This window comes from Corythoichthys intestinalis, chromosome 14 (genome assembly GCF_030265065.1).
Source record: "Corythoichthys intestinalis isolate RoL2023-P3 chromosome 14, ASM3026506v1, whole genome shotgun sequence".
Taxonomy (NCBI): Eukaryota; Metazoa; Chordata; class Actinopteri; order Syngnathiformes; family Syngnathidae; genus Corythoichthys; species Corythoichthys intestinalis.
This window is the reverse complement of record NC_080408.1, coordinates 5673706-5692286: the sequence shown is the minus strand read 5'-3', so window position 1 is coordinate 5692286 and position 18581 is coordinate 5673706. Positions and strand designations below refer to the sequence as shown.

Genomic DNA, 18581 nt, shown 5'->3' with positions numbered 1-18581 from the left:
ACGATGACGAGACGACAACGAGCTAAAAACGTTTTTTGGGAGACTAAAACATAATGTGACGAATGGTAGGTGTCGTTTAAAAATGCGCAATACAGGTGAGTTCCCGGGTTACGAACAAGTTCCATTCCTATGCTGGCGACGTAACCCGAATTTCCGCGTAAGTCGGAGTTTACACTTTAAAATGTCAAAATAACCACCTAAAAAGTCCAAAAGTATTTTGTTTAATGGTGGAGGATACACTGCCCTCCAGTGGTAGTGTAGGGTATGGCTGGACTGTCATTCAATAATGGTTCCATTCATGAAAGCACAGACGTTTAACATGAATAAAGCATAGGTGCGCTCTGGTTTGGCCCACATAGGGCTGTAAGTTGTTTCAGCTAATATATGTTGGTGTATGCATTTGTAATTAAGGATAGAGCTACAGTTTGTGGAGTTATTTGCGTGAGCGATTTGCTATGAGAATTGTAAATACGTTAGCGTTTAAGCTAGCGGACTTCTGTATGCCAAATTAAATCTACTAAATTGTCATATTGATCAGACTAGATGGATGTCTGAACATCGTTATGTGTTGAGTGTTTTATTGTTAAAATGCGTGTTGTTTTGTGTACATATTTATGTTACAGCTTTACAAATTGTCAAAAGTGAAGGAAGTCATAAGCTTCAAAAAGCACAATTGCTTTGTTTGCTGTCTGTCAAGCTGAACAACTTCACGTTTAGTATAGGATAGAACAAGTCATGTTAGTAAAGTGAAAAAAATAAGATACTGTGAGGTACAATAAGGTACTGTTTGTGCGACTAAAAATAATAAAAGACTGGAGACAAAATAGCGGACAAGACGGACGGTGTCGTGAAGTCGTAATTCGAGTACTTCATTACCCGGGGACTACCTGTAGTTTCCGTCACATGTTCACAATGTATGACATTTTATGTGTAGTTAGCTTACATGTAGTAGTGTCTGGTTGTGTCACTCGTGATTTGCTGCGCGCCCCCCCACCCTTCCTGACTCACCAGTGTGTCGTTTCCAGTCTCCATGCAGGCTTGCACACACGGTAAGATTTGTTTTCTTGGCCAGAGAGAATATGCTATGTTGCTTTAGCCTTTAAAAGTCTTTGCTGAGTGATCATCACACACTAAATGTAACTCATAGCATTAGCATACCATTCGCTTTAGCATTAGGCTAATGTTTACGGCGAGTGCCGGCTAAACTCTTGGACAAATTATGTTTTTTACATACAGTTCGTGGCGATATAGGTGGTAATAATGAATTGAAAACAGTGTACCGTTTTCCTGGTAAGTGTGTATAATCATCACCAAGTTGGCGTTGTCCTTGTAGACGCTAGAACAGGGGTGGGCAAACCGGTCCTCGAGGGCCGCAGTGGGTCCTGGTCTTTGTTCCAACTGACCCAGCACAGATAGTATAACCAATGAGGTTTCAGCAGAAATGAGAAGCACCTGACTGCAATCGACTGATTGCATTTGTAAAACAGCAGATTGGTGAAAATGTGTCCTCTTAATGGGTTGCAACAAAAACCCGCACCCACTGCGGCCCTTTGTGGAATAGTTTGCCCACCCCTGCACTAGAATATGTGCTCATCTGTCAATGTTCATTCGAAATCGTTTTTTAATTTTATTTATTTTTGGGGTAGATTTTCCAAAATATTACAGACGAAAACATTTTTGTAAACGTCGACTAAAACTAGACGAAATTAGTCGAGTTTTCGTCGACAAAAACTAAACGAAGGAAAACACATTTTAAGATTACTAAAATATGACAGAATAAGTAGTATTAGTATTAGTATTAGGTATTATAGTAAAATATAGCAGTAAGTATTATTGATCCGGAAATGCCCCCAAAATTAACAAAGTGACTCGAAACCCCCCAAAATCAACTAAAAGTGACCGGAAATAGAAAGTTACCAAGAAATGCCCTTAAGTCAACAGGAAGAGACCCGGAAATGACCCTAAATGTACAGGAAGTGAGTCAAAATCAATGTGAAGTGGCTCGTAAACACCCCGAAATCAACAGGAAGTGAGCGATTAACAGGAAGTGACCTGTAAACACCCCAAAAACCAACAGAAAGTGACCCAAAATAAACAGGAAGTGACCGGAAATAGAGAGTTACCCAAAAATGCCCTAAAGTCAACAGGAAGCGACCCAGAAATGACCCTAAATGTACAGGAAGTGGGCCAAAATCAATGGGAAGTGGCTCATAAAAACCCCGCGATGAACAGGATGAGACCTGGAAATGCCTCAAAAACCAACAGAAAGTGACCCGAAATTAATAGGAAGTTACCCAGAAATGCCATAAAATCAACAGAAAGCGACTGATGAACAGGGGGTCACTTCCTATTTCATTTGGGGCCATTTTTAAGTCACTTCCTTCTTAGTAAGCCAAAACTAACAGGAAGTGACCCGTAGATTCCCCAAAATCAACAGGAAGTGACCCGTAAGTGCCCCAAAACGTAAAAGGAAGTGACCAAAAATCAGCAGGAAATGACGTGAAAAGCCCCCAAAAGAACTCGTTTCACGTCATCGGCTGCCACTAATGGCCATAGACGTCCAATCTGTTTAAAGTGGGAGCCACCCTCCCAGTTCAAACGGATTGGACGTCTATTAGTGATAAACTCACAGCAGAAGGATGAAAACAGCTTGTTTTTCTGTTTATCGAAGAATATCGTTATAGTCTTGTTTGGTAGCAACATAAATCTAGAACAACTTTTCCACCCCGTACACATAAAACGTATAATTCATCATGGCGTCCACTGCCGCATGCTTTGATGTGTGAAAGGAATGTCAATGACGTTGTGTAATAGTCAGTCCTTTCAACGCAGAAGGTCGGCGCTGGTGCGTTTACACTCAAGCGCGGCTTTATAGTGGGGGATGAGTCATGCAGAAAATTCATCCATCATCCACGGTAAATACCCTGAAGGACGACCCGATGCGGAACGTTCATTCAAAGGTGGACATTTGTCCAAATATAATAAAAAGAGAAATATATTTTTAACACTGACGGGGATAGAAGTCATGTTTTGGGTACATTTTGGGGACACTTGTTGATATGGGGTCAATTCCGGCTGATTTAGGGCCATTTCGGGGACACCTGTTGATATCGGGTCAATTCCGGTTGATTTGGGGACATTTCGGGGACACGTCCTGTTGATATTGGGTCACTTCTGGTTGATTTGGGGTCATTTGGGGGACATTTCCTGTTGATATCGGGTCACTCCTGCTGATTTGGGGCCATTTCGGGGACACCGCCTGCTATTGGGTCACTTCCGGTTGATTTGGAAACATTCTGGGGACACCCCCTGTTGATATCGTGTCACTTCCGGTTGATTTGGGGCCATTTCGGGGACACATCCCGTTGATATCAGGTCACTTCCTTTAGACTTGATTTGGAGACATTTCAGGGACATGTCCTGTTGATATGGGGACATATTGGGGACACATCCTGTTGATTTGGGGACTATTTGGGGACACTTCCTATTTATACGGGGTCACTTCCTGTTGATTTTGGGCCATTTCGGGGAAACTTCCTGTTGATATCGGGTCATTTTAGGTTGATTTGGGGCCATTTCGGGGACACTTTTTATTGATACGGGGTCACTTCCTGTTGATTTAGGGCCATTTCGGGGACACTTGTTGATATCGGGTCAATTCCGGTTGATTTGGGGACATTTCGGGGACACGTCCTGTGGATATCGGGTCACTTCTGGTCGATTTGGGGTCATTTGGGGGACATTTCCTGTTGATATCGGGTCACTCCTGCTGATTTGGGGCCATTTCGGGGACACCGCCTGCTATTGGGTTATTTCCGGTTGATATGGAGACATTTCAGGGAGATGTCCTGTTGATATGGGGACATTTTGGGGACACGTCCATTTGATTTGGGGACAATTTGGGGACACTTCCTATTGATATGGGGTCACTTCCTGTTGATTTGGGGACATTTCGGGGACACTTCCTGTTGATATTGGGTCACTTCCTTTAGATTTGATTGATTTGGGGCGATTTCAGGGAGACGTCCTATTGATATCAGGTCACTTGCTGATGAGTTGGGGACATATCGGGTCACTTCCTTTGATTATGGGCCATTTCGGGGACACGTCCTTTTGATATTGGGTCTATTCCTGTTGATATGGGGACATTTCGGGGACACTTCCTGTTGATTTGGGGACGTTTCGGGGACACGTCCTCTTGATATGGGGACATTTTGGGGACACGTCCTATTGGTTTGCTGACAATTTGAGGACACTCCCTATTGATATGGGGTCACTTCCTGTTGATTTGATTTGGCTCATTTCAGGGAGACGTCCTGTTGACATCAGGTCACTTGCTGTTGATTTGGGGACATATCAGGTCTCTTCCAATTTATTTTGGGCAATTTCGGGGACACGTCCTTTAGTTTTTGTTTTTTTTCAAAACAACAAAACAAAAATGTGTAACGCAGGCGACAATTTGAAAAGTAATGTAGCGGAGTAAAAAGCACAGATACCTGCTGTGAAATGCCCCAAAATCAACAGGAGGCGACTGAAAATCAACAGCAAATAAACTGAAATGCGCCAAAATGAAACTCATCGCTTGCCATTGACCGCCATAGACGTCCAATCCATTTGAAGTGGGAGGGCGGCAGCGAATGAATGCCACACTCCCACTTCAAATGAATTGGACGTCTACAAGTGATAAACTCAATTACAATGAGTTCCTGACCCATGTATCGATAATTGTTACATCGCCATATTGTAAGATAATCATTATAAATGGTATTGTGAGGAACCCAGATATTCCCACACCTACTGTGCAAAACATTTCAACACGACGGACGGAGTGATTTTCCACACAGCCGTTCTGTTTTGACCTTGCTGACGTAGGAAGTGCGGCTTTCTCTCTCCCTCCCTCCCGCAAATAGTCGTGACTCACCTGCTCTCTGATGTACTCCCAGAGGGAGGGCCGATGATAGGACTTGCTGTAATGTGGCGCTCCTGCTGATGTGATTAGCACTACACAACAGAGTCGCTCAGAGGGGAAGAGAAGTGGAGAAAGGTGAGCGAATGACAGCAGTTGCGCTCGGGTGAGATGATACCTTAGCAGGCAACAAACACTAAATGGTAAAATGAGTGGACATCATACAGTTTTATACACATGCTAACTGTGTTCATGTAATAGTCTGAATATGCTGAAAATGTTCTCGTTATATGCTTTGCATTGCAGAGGCCCATATAGTACTAGAAACTGATTTGGGGAAATTTCGGGGACACTTCCTGTTGATTTGGGGACATTTTGGGGACATGTCCTATTGATATCGGGTCACTTCCTGTTTATTTTGAGACATTTTGGGGACATGTCCTATTGATATTGTCCTATTGATTTTGATTTGAGGACACAGGATTTTTTGCCATTGAAAATGAATGGGAAATTTGGACGTATATGGCTGTCAATGGCATCTACTTAAATATGCGTCAATGGAATCCAAGTAAATTGGCATAAATGACATACATGACCGTCAATGGCAGCTGTGTACATGGGCATCAATGCAACGTAAATGCCATTGAAAAGGAATGGGAAATTTGGACGTACATGGCCGTCAATGGCATCGACTTACATATGCGTTAATGGAATCCAAGTACATTGGCATCTATTGAATTGACATACATGGTTGTCAATGGCATGGAGATGCATAGCCTTAATTGGCATGTGTGCACATGGGCGTCAATGCAATGTTAATGCCGCTGGAAAAAAATTGAAATTTGGACAGACATGGCCGTCAATGGCATCGACTTACATATGTGTCAATTGAATACAAGAACATTGGCATCAATAGAATTGACATACATGACCGTCAATGGCATCCGTGTACATGGGCTTTAATGGAATGTAAATGCCATTGGAAATAAATGGGAAATTTTGACGTATATGGCCGTCAATGGCATGGACGTGCAAAGCCCTCATTGACAAGTGTGTACATGGGCATCAATGCAATGTAAATGCCGTTGGAAATGAACTGGAAATTTGGACAGACATAGCCGTCAATGGCACGGACTTACATATGCGTCAATGGAATCCAAGTACATTGGCATCAATACAATTGACATACATGACTGTCAAGGGCATCTGTGTACATGGGCGCCAATGCAACGTAAATTCTGTAGGAAATGAATGGGAAATTTGGACAGACATAGCCACCAATGGCAAGGACTTACATATGCCTCAATGGAATCCAAGTACATTGGCATCAATAGAATCGACATACATAGCCGTCAATGGCATCAACTTACATATGCATCAATTGAACATACATAGTACATTGGAATCAATAGAATTGACATATATGGCCGACAATGGCATCTGTGTACATTGGCTTTGATGCAATGTGAATGCCATTGGAAATGAATGGGAAATTTGGATTTACATGGCTGTCATTGGCATCCCATTAGAAATAAATTGGACAATTTTTGACCAAATCACATAATTTGGACAAATCAAAAATTCCAGGACGGTGAGCAGCATAAGAGTTGTATACAGAATTTTGGAAAAACAGTTGCCCGAAAATTCGCCCAAAACTGTCCCATACATTTCTAATGGAATCTCAATGACAGCCATGCAAGTCCAAATTTCCCATTCATTTCCAATGGCATTTACTTTGCATTGACGCCCAAGTACACAGATGCCATTGACGGCCATGTCCATCCAAATTTGCCATTCATTCCCAATGACATTTAAATTGCATTGATGCCCATATACCCCATTTATGTGAATTCAATTGATGCCAATGTACATGGATTCTATTGAGGCATATGTAAGTCGATGCCATTGATGGCCATGTACGTCCAAATTTCCATTTCGTTTTCAATGGCATTTACATTGCATTGACACCCATATACCCCATTTATGTCGATTCAATTGATGCCAATGTACATGGATTCCAGTGATGCATATGTAAGTCGATGCCATTGACGGCCATATACGTCCAAATTTCCTATTCGTTTTCAATGGCATTGACACCTATATACCCCATTTATGTCAATTCAATTGATGCCAATGTACATGGATTCTATTGACGCATATGTAAGTCAACGCCATTGACGGCCATGTACGTCCAAAATTCCCATTCATTTTCAAGGGCATTTACATCGCATTGACCTGATATCAACAGGACATGTCCCCAAATCAACACAAAGTGACCTGATATCAACAGGAAGTGTCCCTGAATGTCCCCAAATCAACAGGAATTGACCCGATATCAACAGGACATGTCCCCAAAAGGTCGCCAAATTAACAGGAAGTGACCTGATATCACCAATACATGTCTCTGAAATGTCCCACACTCAACAGGAAGTGACCTGATATGATGAGGACATGTCCCCAAAAGAATAGGAAGTGACCAGATATCAAGAGGACATTCGCAGCCCGAACCGTTTGACCAATAGGCACCGTTCCAATATCGAAACGACCGGAATTTTTGCGCAATGCAGGGACTTTAAATGACCTCAAAAAAATTTGTTCGCCCGTAGATTTTTCGGAGAAAAAAAAATTCAAAACGCTACTTGTCCCATTTTTGACTAAATCGCATGATTAGGAAGTGACCCGAAATCAACAGGAAATGTCTCCGAAATGTCGGCAACTCAACAGGAAGTCACGATGTCAACTGGATGTGTCCCCCAAATCAACAGGAAGTGACCAGATATCAACAGGAAATGCCTCCGAAATGTCGTCAACTCAACAGGAAGTGACGATATGAACTGGATGTGCTCGCCAAATCAACAGGAAGTGACTTGATATCAACTGGATGTGTCCCCCAAATCAACAGCAAGTGACCCGATATCAACAGGACGTGTGCCCAAATGTCCCAACAACAACAGAAAGTGACCTGATATTGTCCCCGAAATGTCCCCAAATCACCCTGGGCGGGGCCAATACCATAGCAAAGCCCCATAGCAATTCCGCCAGAAATGGCAGTTTCTAGTTTATGAGTGTTTAAGTGGGGGCGGAAAAAAAGAAGTCAACACGACAGACTTTTTGGGACATTTTTATATAAATAATAATTAAAAAATAGTCATTGGAAAAACAAAACTATAAGGGAAAGCAGAACTCGCCCCACAAGACAGCAGTCAGTCAGTCTTTGTCCTCTTCCAGCTTTGTACAGCATGCAGGCTTGTTTGTTTGTTGGCAGCGGCGCATCATGTCACTGATTTATGGAAATATCTTGGCGCATTTAGTCCAAACCCTCTTTGTCCCCGCTAATAAGACAATTCTGCACATTAGTATGAGTTGAGCACTCCCACATTATTGTATGACATTTTTGCACACTTTTAGGGCAAAAGTAGCATTAATAGTATGGGGGTGGGAACCTCTGGGTACCTCACGATTCGATATGCGATTTAAGAAGTCACGATATGGCGATACAACAATCATCGATACAAGGGTCAGGAATCATTCTAAGATATTCTACAAAATAACAAATTGAAAAAAGATCTTTTAATCCTTCTGCTGCCAATTGGAATGAGTTCATCAGTAGTAGTCCAATCTTTTTGAAGTGGGAGGGACGGCACCAAATTCATTCTTCGTCAGTAGCGGGGAATGAGAGTTAATTTTGGGGCATTTCATGTCATTTCCTGTTGATTTTTATTCACTTCCCCATTCGGGCCATTTGGGGGTCAGTTCCTGTTAATTTTGAGTTAGGGAACAGGAAGTGACCCTTGAGTGGCCTAAAATCAACAAAAAGTGCAATATAAAAGCCCACAAAAGACTGGCCTTGAATGCACTGGTTTCGCTGCCATTGACGACGCTAGACGTCTAACCAAGTCAAAATGAATTGCACGTCCATGGCTGTCAGTGGCAGTCAATAAGATCATTTTGGGGGCATTCGCGGGTCACGCCCAGTCGATTTTTGGGGGCGTTCGCGGGTCACGCCCAGTCGATTTTTGGAGGCGTTCGCGGGTCACGCCCAGTCGATTTTTGGGGGCGTTCGCGGGTCACGCCCAGTCGATTTTTGGGTGGGGTGTCCGCGGGTCACGCCCAGTCGATTTTGGGTGGGGCGTTCGCGGGTCACGCCCAGTCGATTTTTGGGTGGGGCGTTCGCGGGTCACGCCCAGTCGATTTTTGGGGGCGTCCGCGGGTCACGCCCTGTCGATTTTTGGGGGCGTCCGCGGATCACGCCGTCGATTTTAGGGCATTCGCGGGTCAGGTCGATTTTGGGTGGGGCATTCGCACGTCACGTCCTGTCGAACGGAACAGTAAGTGACCCTTGAGTGCCCTAAACTGAACAGGAAGTGCACTATAAATACCCGCAAAAGACCGGCTGCAAATGCTCCGGTTTCTCTGCCTTTGATGGCGCTAGACGTCCAATCCAGTGAAATTTTTTATGGGTTTATGGGTGTCAGTGGCAGCCAATGCCTGGGAATGAGTTCATTTTGGGGCATTTGCGGGTCACGTCCTGTCGATTTTGGGTTACTTTACACCAGTTGACCCAGAAATGTCTTGAAATGAAGAGCTAAGGACTCAAAATGAACAGGGAGTGACCTGTAAATGTCCACAAAAGACAGGCTAGGTTCATACAGCAGGTTTTAACGGGACAGATCGCATAAAAGTGGACCATTTAAAATCCGATATGGGCCACATTTTTCCAGAATGTGGTGGCGGTCTGAACCGTCAACTCTCCCAAAGTGGGAATTTATGTAGCAATTACATCAGCAAAGAACAAGACAGGGTGCTACGTTAGCAATGGAGGTGTATTAGCATTAGCGCCTAGCAGATTTTAGGGAAAAGGAGGGTCATAATAAATAAACTGAGTATAACACTAAACAGGGATTGTTCATATCTGTTGTGTCCTTTTTGGAAATCAAAATATGATCACCCTAGAATGACGTAGAGCCAGCATTTGTTTTGATGCTCCTGTGCATGCAAGTCAGTTTACATAGCCCATCTCCGACTGCGAATTAGTGCGCATGCGTGATACTTGTACTGGCTCAATGGACAAAGGCAGTCCGAATGAGTGCCCCCCCCCCCTTAATTGTGCATTAAGACCTGTGGTGTGAAGCTAGCCCGTTTGGCTACCATTGACTGCTATAGACACTGGTTAATTTGGGGGCATTTCCGGGTCACTTCATGTTTGAGTTACTGAAAAGTGACTCAAGAATGTTCCCAAATGAATCGGAAATGAGTCAACATCAACAGGAGGTGACACCTAAATGCCCACTGAAGACGTATAGTCTATGGCAACCAATAAGTTCATTTTGGGGGCATGTAGGGGTAATGCCCTGCTGATTTTTGGGGGCATTTAGGGGTCACGCCCTGCTAATTTTGGAGGCATTTAGGGGTCACGCCCTGCTAATTTTGGGGGCATTTAGGGGTCACGCCCTGCTAATTTTGGGGGCATTTAGGGGTCACGCCCTGCTGATTTTGGAGCAGTTATAGGTCACGTCCTGTTGATTTTGGGGGTATTTACGGGACACATCCTGTTGATTTGGAGTTACTGAACACAAAGTGACCCGGGAATGTCCTAAAAAGAATAGGGACTCAAAATTAACAGAAAGTGACCCGTAAATGTCAAAAAAAAAAAAAAAAAAAAAAAAAGACTTATTGGCTACTGTTGACAGCTATAGACGTCCAATAAGTTAATTTTACGGCATTTCCTGTTCATTTTGGGACATTTCACGGTTCCTTTTTGTCGATTTTGGGGCAATTACAGGTCACTTCTTGTCGATTTTGGGTCACTGAACATGGAGTGACCCAAGAATGCCATAAAATGAATAGGAAAGGACTCAAAATGAACAGAAAGTAACCTGTAAATGCCCTAAAATGAACAGGAAGTCGACTTGTATGGCCACAAAAGAATGCTCTGGTTTCAGTGCCATTGACGGCGCTAGATGTCCAATCAAGTTCAAATGTATTGGATGTCTGGCGCCGTCAATAGCAGCCAGTGAGCCAACAGAGACACTGTTCTAATGGAAGATTTCGCAAGCAACCTGTTAGTTCCTTTACAAAAAAAAAATGTAATTACCTTTTCGATATACTAGTACAGTATTGTCACACCCCTTATTAACAGCGTGAGAGATGGGGTGATCTGAGAAGGACCATTCCAATGTGCCGAATAGTCTCAACTTGCAAGGACAGAGGGTTTAAATAGCGCATAAAACAAGTCGGATATCAAGAATATAGAATAAATACTCCAAAGACTTTCCATACAGATGTAAAAATAGAATTATGTTTACTTTCCTTTTCGTTACAGACATCACAATGCACCTTTAAACGGCTAGAAGGTTCTGGGGGGGAAAAAAAGGTCCTCAAAAGCCAAATGTTCCGGATTCTTCTCCATTTTTAAGACAGGCTTGTGAACCAAGAGGGTCGCTCCAATGCTGCGTTGACCATGTCCCAACTTCAAGTGTCCTTTGGTTAGTCTTGTTGCTCACCCTACTTCCTCTCGTCTGCTACAGAGTGGCAAAGATGGAAACAGAAAATCAGCGATGGGCTCACTAATGTCCAGGGTAACAATTTGGAAAGGGAACATGACTTGAAGGAGTGAGAACGTGCAAGGAGGACATGATCGATGGTGAAAATTGCTTTTCCTGGTATTGAAGAGTTTCATTCATCATGGACTAGTTCTACTCTTCCTCCCTCAAAATTGGCGAATTTCCAGGAAAATTGATGATTTCCATAGGAATTTTAACAATTGAAGGGTGGCTTTTAATTTATAGCTCTAATACAACTCTGGGGGGAAAAATTGAGACAAAATTGTTAAAAATCCTCCAATTTTGTTATTGGGCTCTTGATGGCTAGCGATTAGCGGTCTGATTGTTTACCTTTTTTGGTCTTGATACATTGACATGATCACAAATTTTGAGAAAATGGTAGTAAGTTTTAAAAAAATATTTTTTTGCTCATAATTCCAACTAAAACGAATTGACTAAACCAGCTAGAACAGCCTTGTTTTGCAATTTCTGCCATTTTCACATATACACCAGTAGAGTTGTCAGATTAAAGCATTTTAAAATCGGATAATATCGACGTTTCGGGCCGATATGCATGTTGCCTTCAAAGTGAATTTAAAAGCCTTCTGCCTTTGTACAAGGGGTGGTCACAACTTGGCACAGCAGTTATGCTTATTGTCCTTTAGATGTCTCCAAACTTGGATGTTTGCGATTTATTTGAGCAGAACATTTGTATTTATGCGCAAAAATTAAAGTGACACTTGGTAACTTTAGTTTTGGTTGATTTTAGCGACGCCGGTGGACAAAAGCGGTAGTGTTTTGCCTTTAAAGGGGAAGTTCGGAATTTTTGACATCAGGTTTAATTTTCTAGTTAGCGAGGGTTTAATTAGTCGGTGGAGTTGATTTCAATAAATTTGGTATAGTTTGGTAGTTATTTGTTAGTTTCAGGGCTTCGCGGTGGCTAAGCTAGCGTGAGTCAATTGGGCCGACTTCGCAAACCAATGAAAAACAACATGTTATGACCACAAGAAAATCATCGATGACCCATGCAATCAATAGTGTTTTCGGGATAAAGTTAAGGATAAATGGGTGTTTTGGAACAATGATTGCTTTTTGAATTTATTTGACTATATTGGATCAACTTGTAGATCTGTATCGTTGATTTTTTTTTTTTTTTTTTTAATTGGCATGCTAATTTGGTCCCATTGACTCGCGCTAGCTTGGCCACTCCGGAGCACTGAAACAAATAACTTAAACTGCACGTAATTTTTAAAACTACCAACTCATTAAACCCTCGCTAACTCGGAACATTAAGCCTAATGTCAAAAATTCTTAACTTCCGCTTTAAATATTTCCCCAGGGCACCTCTGCATTAGAATCCAAGGATTAGACTTTTGTAAATGAATCGATAGCTTCTTAAATTTTAAATATATCCATTTAGTTTCCTGAACATGTTTTAAAGTAAATTAAACAAGTTGTTGAATAACTCAAATGAACACACTGGAGAAAAACCGTTTTCCTGCACAGTTTGTGGTCAGTCACTCAGAAGGGAGATTTCTAAGTGCACACAAGAACACACACTGGCGAGAAACCTTTTGCCTTCCCGTTTTAATATTGAGACAACGGATCAGAGCAAACCTCTGAACAAGTCTTGCTCCTCATGACTGGGTGAAATAAACTTGATTCCACCAATGAGTCAAGAAATTCAGCCTGGTGGCAATGTGAAGGCAACTAAATAAGTTTCTTTTAAGTCAGGATTTTACCAATTATTGCTCTCCCTTAACGACAATAATGAGTCACTAGTAATGAGTTTGGGTGTCAACTTTAGGCCAAATGGGTTTTGGCAGATGCCATTTTATTTTGGCTTATGGCAGTTTTTTGTATATTGCGATATGGCTTTTGGCATTTTTTTTTTGGCATATGATTTTTTTTTTGTAGGCCATGGACTTCTATGCAATTGATGGCCATGCACATCCAAATTTCAATGTCAATGGCATAAAAACGTGTAGTTGTGATTTTCAACCATGGCAGTAGGTTTTTCTGCTATTGAAAATGAATGAGAAATTTGGACGTGGATGGCCTACAAAAAATGCCACATGCCAAAAATAAAACTGCCATTTGCAAATAAAAAATGCTATATGCAAAAAAAAAAAAAACAGTCATATGCCAAAGGCCATTTTGGCGTATGCCCAAAAAACTGCCATATGCCAAAAGCCATTTTGGCGTATGACCAAAAAAAAAACTGCCATATGCCAAAAGCCATTTTGGCGTATGCCAAAAGAAACTGCCATATGCCAAAAGCCATTTTGGCGTGTGCTAAAATAAACTGCCATGTGCCATAAGCCATTTTGGCATATGCCCAAAAAACTGCCATGTGCTAAAAGCCATTTTGCTGTATACCAAAATAACTGCCAAAAGCCATTTTGGTATATGCCAAAGAAACCTTTATGCCAATAGCCATTTTGGTGGATGCAAAAAAAAAAAAAACCTGTCATCTGCCAAAAGCCTTTTTGGCGTATGCCGAAAAAACTGCCATGTGCCAAAAGCCATTTTGGCATATGCCGAAAAAACTGCCATGTGCCAAAAGCCAAAGCCATTTTAGCATATGCCAAAAAAAAAAAAAAAAGAAAAAAACACCAAAAGCCATTTTGCCGTAAGGGTATCAACTTTAGAGTACATTTTTTAGGTAACACTTTGACAGTGGCGTCATAAGACCGTCATAATTATGAAGTGACACTGCATCAGCATCAACGATTCCGTACGATGGATTTCATTAATTGTCATCCGGCAAATTTTGTCCATTTAGAGCATTTACAGGTTATTTATTCATTTGGGGACACTAGAGTCACTTCCTGTTCTGTAATCCAAAATCAACAGGAAGTGACCTGTGAATGCCCCAAATATAACTCATCTCCTGGCATGAGCAGCCACTAATGGCCATAAATTTCATTTATTCACTGCCATCCCTCCCACTTTGAACAGATTGGACGTTTACTTGTGATAAACTCATTCCAATTCACGGCAGAAGGGTTTAAAGAGCTTCTTTTTCAATTCGTTTTGTGGAATGATTTCCTGACCCATGTATCAATAACTGTTGTATCATATCGTGTGATCGTTATCGTGCACCTTGTATTACAGATCGTATCATGAGCTACGTAGAGGTTCCCACCCCCTACGTGAGAGACTGCAGTCTTCCCTTACTGATTCGCTGTCACAATAGTAAATGAATCGTTAGGTATATTTCAACCTAGTGAAGCTATTTACCTCAACATCCAACAGGTAGTCGAGTAACTCGATTGAGAACACACTGGAGAAAAACCTTTTGCCTGCTCAGTTTGTGGTCAAAGATTCATTCAGAAGTGTGCACAAGAACACACATTGGGGAGAAACCTTTTGCTTTCTGATTTTGAATTACTATTGTGACAACGGATCAGGGGTAAACAAACCAGTCTCTTAACAAGTGTAAGCCTTGCTCTTGCTCCTTATGACTGGGTGGAAAAAAAACTGACGATTGGTTGTTTCCGCCAATGAGTCAAGAAATTCAGCCTGGTGGCAATGTGAATGCAACTTTAAAAAAAAAAAAAAAAAAAGGCTTTTAGGTCAGGATTTTACCAATTATTATCTTCGTCATTAGCAAGCAATGAGTCATTATGGTTTGGGGTCAACTTTAGAGTCCATTTTTTTAATTAACATTGTATGTATACGATAAAAATATAATTGGGTGGAAAAAACACTGGAGACAAAGCGAGAATAAAAAGTGGCATTTGACGTATGGCAAAATGGCTTTTGGCATATGGCATTTTTTTCGCAGGCCATGCACATCCATGCACGTCCAAATTTCCCATTCATTGTCAATGGCATAAAAACGTGTGGTTGTGGTTTTCGACCATACACCAACTATTACAGCGCATTGACATTCATCCGTCACAGTCAACTGGCAATAGGTGTTTCTGCCATTGAAAATGAATGGGAAATTTGAACGTGCATGGCCGTCAATGGCATGGACGTGCATGGCCTGCAAAAAATGTTATATGCATAAAACTGCCATATGCAAAACAGATATGCCAAAAAGCAGTTTTGCCATATGCCCGAAAAAAATGCCATGTGCCAAAAGCCATTTTGCCCCCCCAAAAAACTGCCATATGCAAAAGCTATTTTTTGGGCAAAATGGCTTTTGGCATATGGAATTTTTTGGCATATTGCATTTTTTTCAGGCCATAAAAATCCTTGCCAAAAAAAAAAAAAAAAAAAACCCTGCCATATGCTGACAGCCATATGCCCCCCAAAAAATGCCATGTGCCAAAAGCCATTTTGCCATATGCCCGACCAAAAAACTCATATGCAAAGCTATTTTTTGGCAAAATGGCTTTTGGCATGTGAAATTTTTTTGGCATATTGCATTTTTTTCAGGCCATAAAAATCCTTGACAAAAAACAAAAAAACCCTGCCATATGTTAAAAGCCATGTGTCCCCAAAATATATCATGTGCCAAAAGCCATTTTGCCCTATGCCCCCCCCCCCCCAAAAAAAACTGCCATATGCCAAAAGCCATTTTGCCATATGCCCCCCTAAAAACTGTCATATGCCAAAAGCTAGGTTTTGGCAAAATGGCTTTTGCATATGGAATTTTTTTTGGCATATTGCATTTTTTCAGGCCGTGCAAATCCTTGCCCCCCCCCCCAAAAAAAAATCAAACAAAAAAATCTGCCATATGGTAAAAGCTATATGCCAAAAGCCTTTTTTTGGCAAATGGCATTTTTTTTTGGCATATGGCATTTTTTCAGGCCATGCTGATCCGTGCCCTAAAAACCTGCCATAATGCCAAAAGCCATTTTTTTGGCAAAACGGCTTTTCGCATGTCTTTTTTTTTTTTGCAAATGGCATTTTTCTTCAAAAAAACTGCCCTATGCCAAAAGCCATATGCCAAAGAAAACTGCCATAAAAAAACAAAAACAAAACTGCCATATGCCAAAAGCCATTTTGCCCAAAAACACTGCCAATGCATAATAATGCTAGATGCCAAAATCCATTTTTCCATATGCCAAAAAATGTCATATTCCAAATACCACTTCGTTCTCGTTTCTACTGAAAAAACTGACTATTGGTCGATTCTACTAATGAGCCAAGAAATCCAGCCTGCTGGCAGTGTAAACGCGACTTAATGGCTTATAAATCCGGATATTATGAATTATTATCACTATGGTTTGGGGTATACTTTAGAGCACATTTTTGTTTTAATATCATATTTTTTGACGAGAAAAATAAAATGGGTAATTATTAGGTTTTTCCTCACGAAAGGGTTAAATAAAAAGTCATGACTTTTTTGCTGAAAAATGCTGTAAATAAAATATTTTTTGTTAAAGTACCGAGCCATTACTTCCTTGGTTTGTGTTACAAGCCAACATTTGAGGTAGACGTGATCTTAAGATGCCAATTTCGTACTGTAGTCAAGGAAAGCCGGTTGTCTCCTTTTGTCATTTATATATAGTACTCAAGGAAAATGAGTGAATCAAAATTTCTCGTTTCAAAAGTTGAGAAAAAGAAAACGTCACTGCTTTGGTTTTGTCTCTTAAATCTATCCCCAGAGCTGTATTTTTCTTCCTAATCTTCATCGGAAAATTTTCATCTTAAAGATGCTTGAAAACGACACGTTTCCAATAAATTGCCATGTAATGTTTACCGACCCGCATCTCAAATTCCAAGGAAATCATCTGAAAACCTCTGGAAATTTTCCACCCGATTGAGCGCTCTTATCTACAAGGCCAAGCGGTCGACGAATGAACGGGGAGAGGGTGGGACGTCAGCTTCAGCAGGTTTCTGTCACAAGTGCGCCCGCTGCAGACAGACTGTGGGGGACAGCTCCATCTATAAGAAAGGGAAAGAGACAAGAAATTGACGTACATTCTCTAAGAATAAAAATAAAACCGTGCAATTATATGACGCCGAGAGCCGCATCTAGACAAATATCGCACAGACGAGCGTGGCCGTCTTCGGGGTGAGTCATTGCCTTGACTGATTAACACGCCGCATCTCGTCGAGAGCGCAGCCGTGACAAACAAAGCCCTTCTGGGAGTGTGTGAAGGAGATATCCGTTAGTTTAGAAATCTAGATTGTTATAGTAGTGAGAAAATCCATTCATTCTTTGACTCACTTCCGGACCTTAAAGACTAGGAGAAATGAACCGTTTTCTTTCCATTGATCATGATTGTGAGCTCAACGTTTTGTTTATATTCATAATACATTAGGAGTCGGAACATCTACTTCCGTGAGGTTGACATCCCCCCATCAGACGCAAATTTATATAAAAACGATGTCAATCACAGGCGTGAAAATGGGTTATGGGTGAAAAAGGTGAGAAGGGTGTGGAAGAAATATGTTCCGGTACACCAGACAACTAGGGCTGTCCCAAACGACTAATTTTCTCCCGATTAGTCAGCCGAGTATTTTTACGATTACCTTAATCAGGCGTGAAAATGGGTCATGGGTGAAAAAGGTGAGAAGGGTGTGGAAGAAATATGTTCCGGCACACTATGCAACTAGGGCTGTCCCAAACGACTAATCTTCTCCCGATTAGTCAGCCGAGTATTTTTACGATTACCTTAATTTCCCGAATATAACGCGCACTTTTTCCCCCCAAATCAACTTGTACAATCACGGTGCGCATTATAAACGGGTACATGGATGGAGACTAGTGATGTCTTGATCCGATATTTGGATCGGACACCGATATGGGCAAAAAAATGCGCATCGGTATCGGATCGGAACACGGAAAAATTCCGATCCAGACTTTCGATCCAGTTTTTTTTTTTTTTAACCCGGTCCGGGTTTTCCAGCGCACCGATTTACATAATCCATTCCAGTTTTTGCTTCGGTTTCCCTCAAATCCGGTCCGCATTTTACGGCACACCTTCAACACACTACATTTACATTACCGTCTCCCAATTTACCGAGAGACTATCGGTAAAAATGTCAGCTGTGTGGGATTATTTCACCTTAAAGGACGACAAGACGACGAGCCAGAGTGCAACATATGCCACAATAAAGTCAAGCGTAGTAGTAAAGCTGTAAGAAGTTTTAATACAACCAACCTAATCAAGCATTTAGCGAAATACCACCACAAACAATATGAGGAGTATGTTAAGAAAACCGAAGAC

At 41.5% G+C, this 18581-nt stretch overlaps 1 protein-coding gene across 4 annotated transcripts in view; it reads right to left on the bottom strand.

Annotated features, from left to right (window-relative positions):
- Positions 1-6440: 6440 nt before the first annotated feature.
- stk11 (serine/threonine kinase 11) overlaps positions 6441-18581 on the bottom strand; it is a 70258-nt gene continuing 58117 nt past the window's right edge. For 3 of the 4 annotated variants that reach the window (XM_057857143.1, XM_057857142.1, XM_057857145.1), the window contains exon 11: positions 13099-17292. The gene's annotated coding sequence lies outside the window, so the exon portion shown is untranslated. Of the gene's footprint in view, positions 11428-13098; positions 17293-18581 lie in introns of those variants that run through there. The other variant, XM_057857144.1, reaches the window with a different exon arrangement.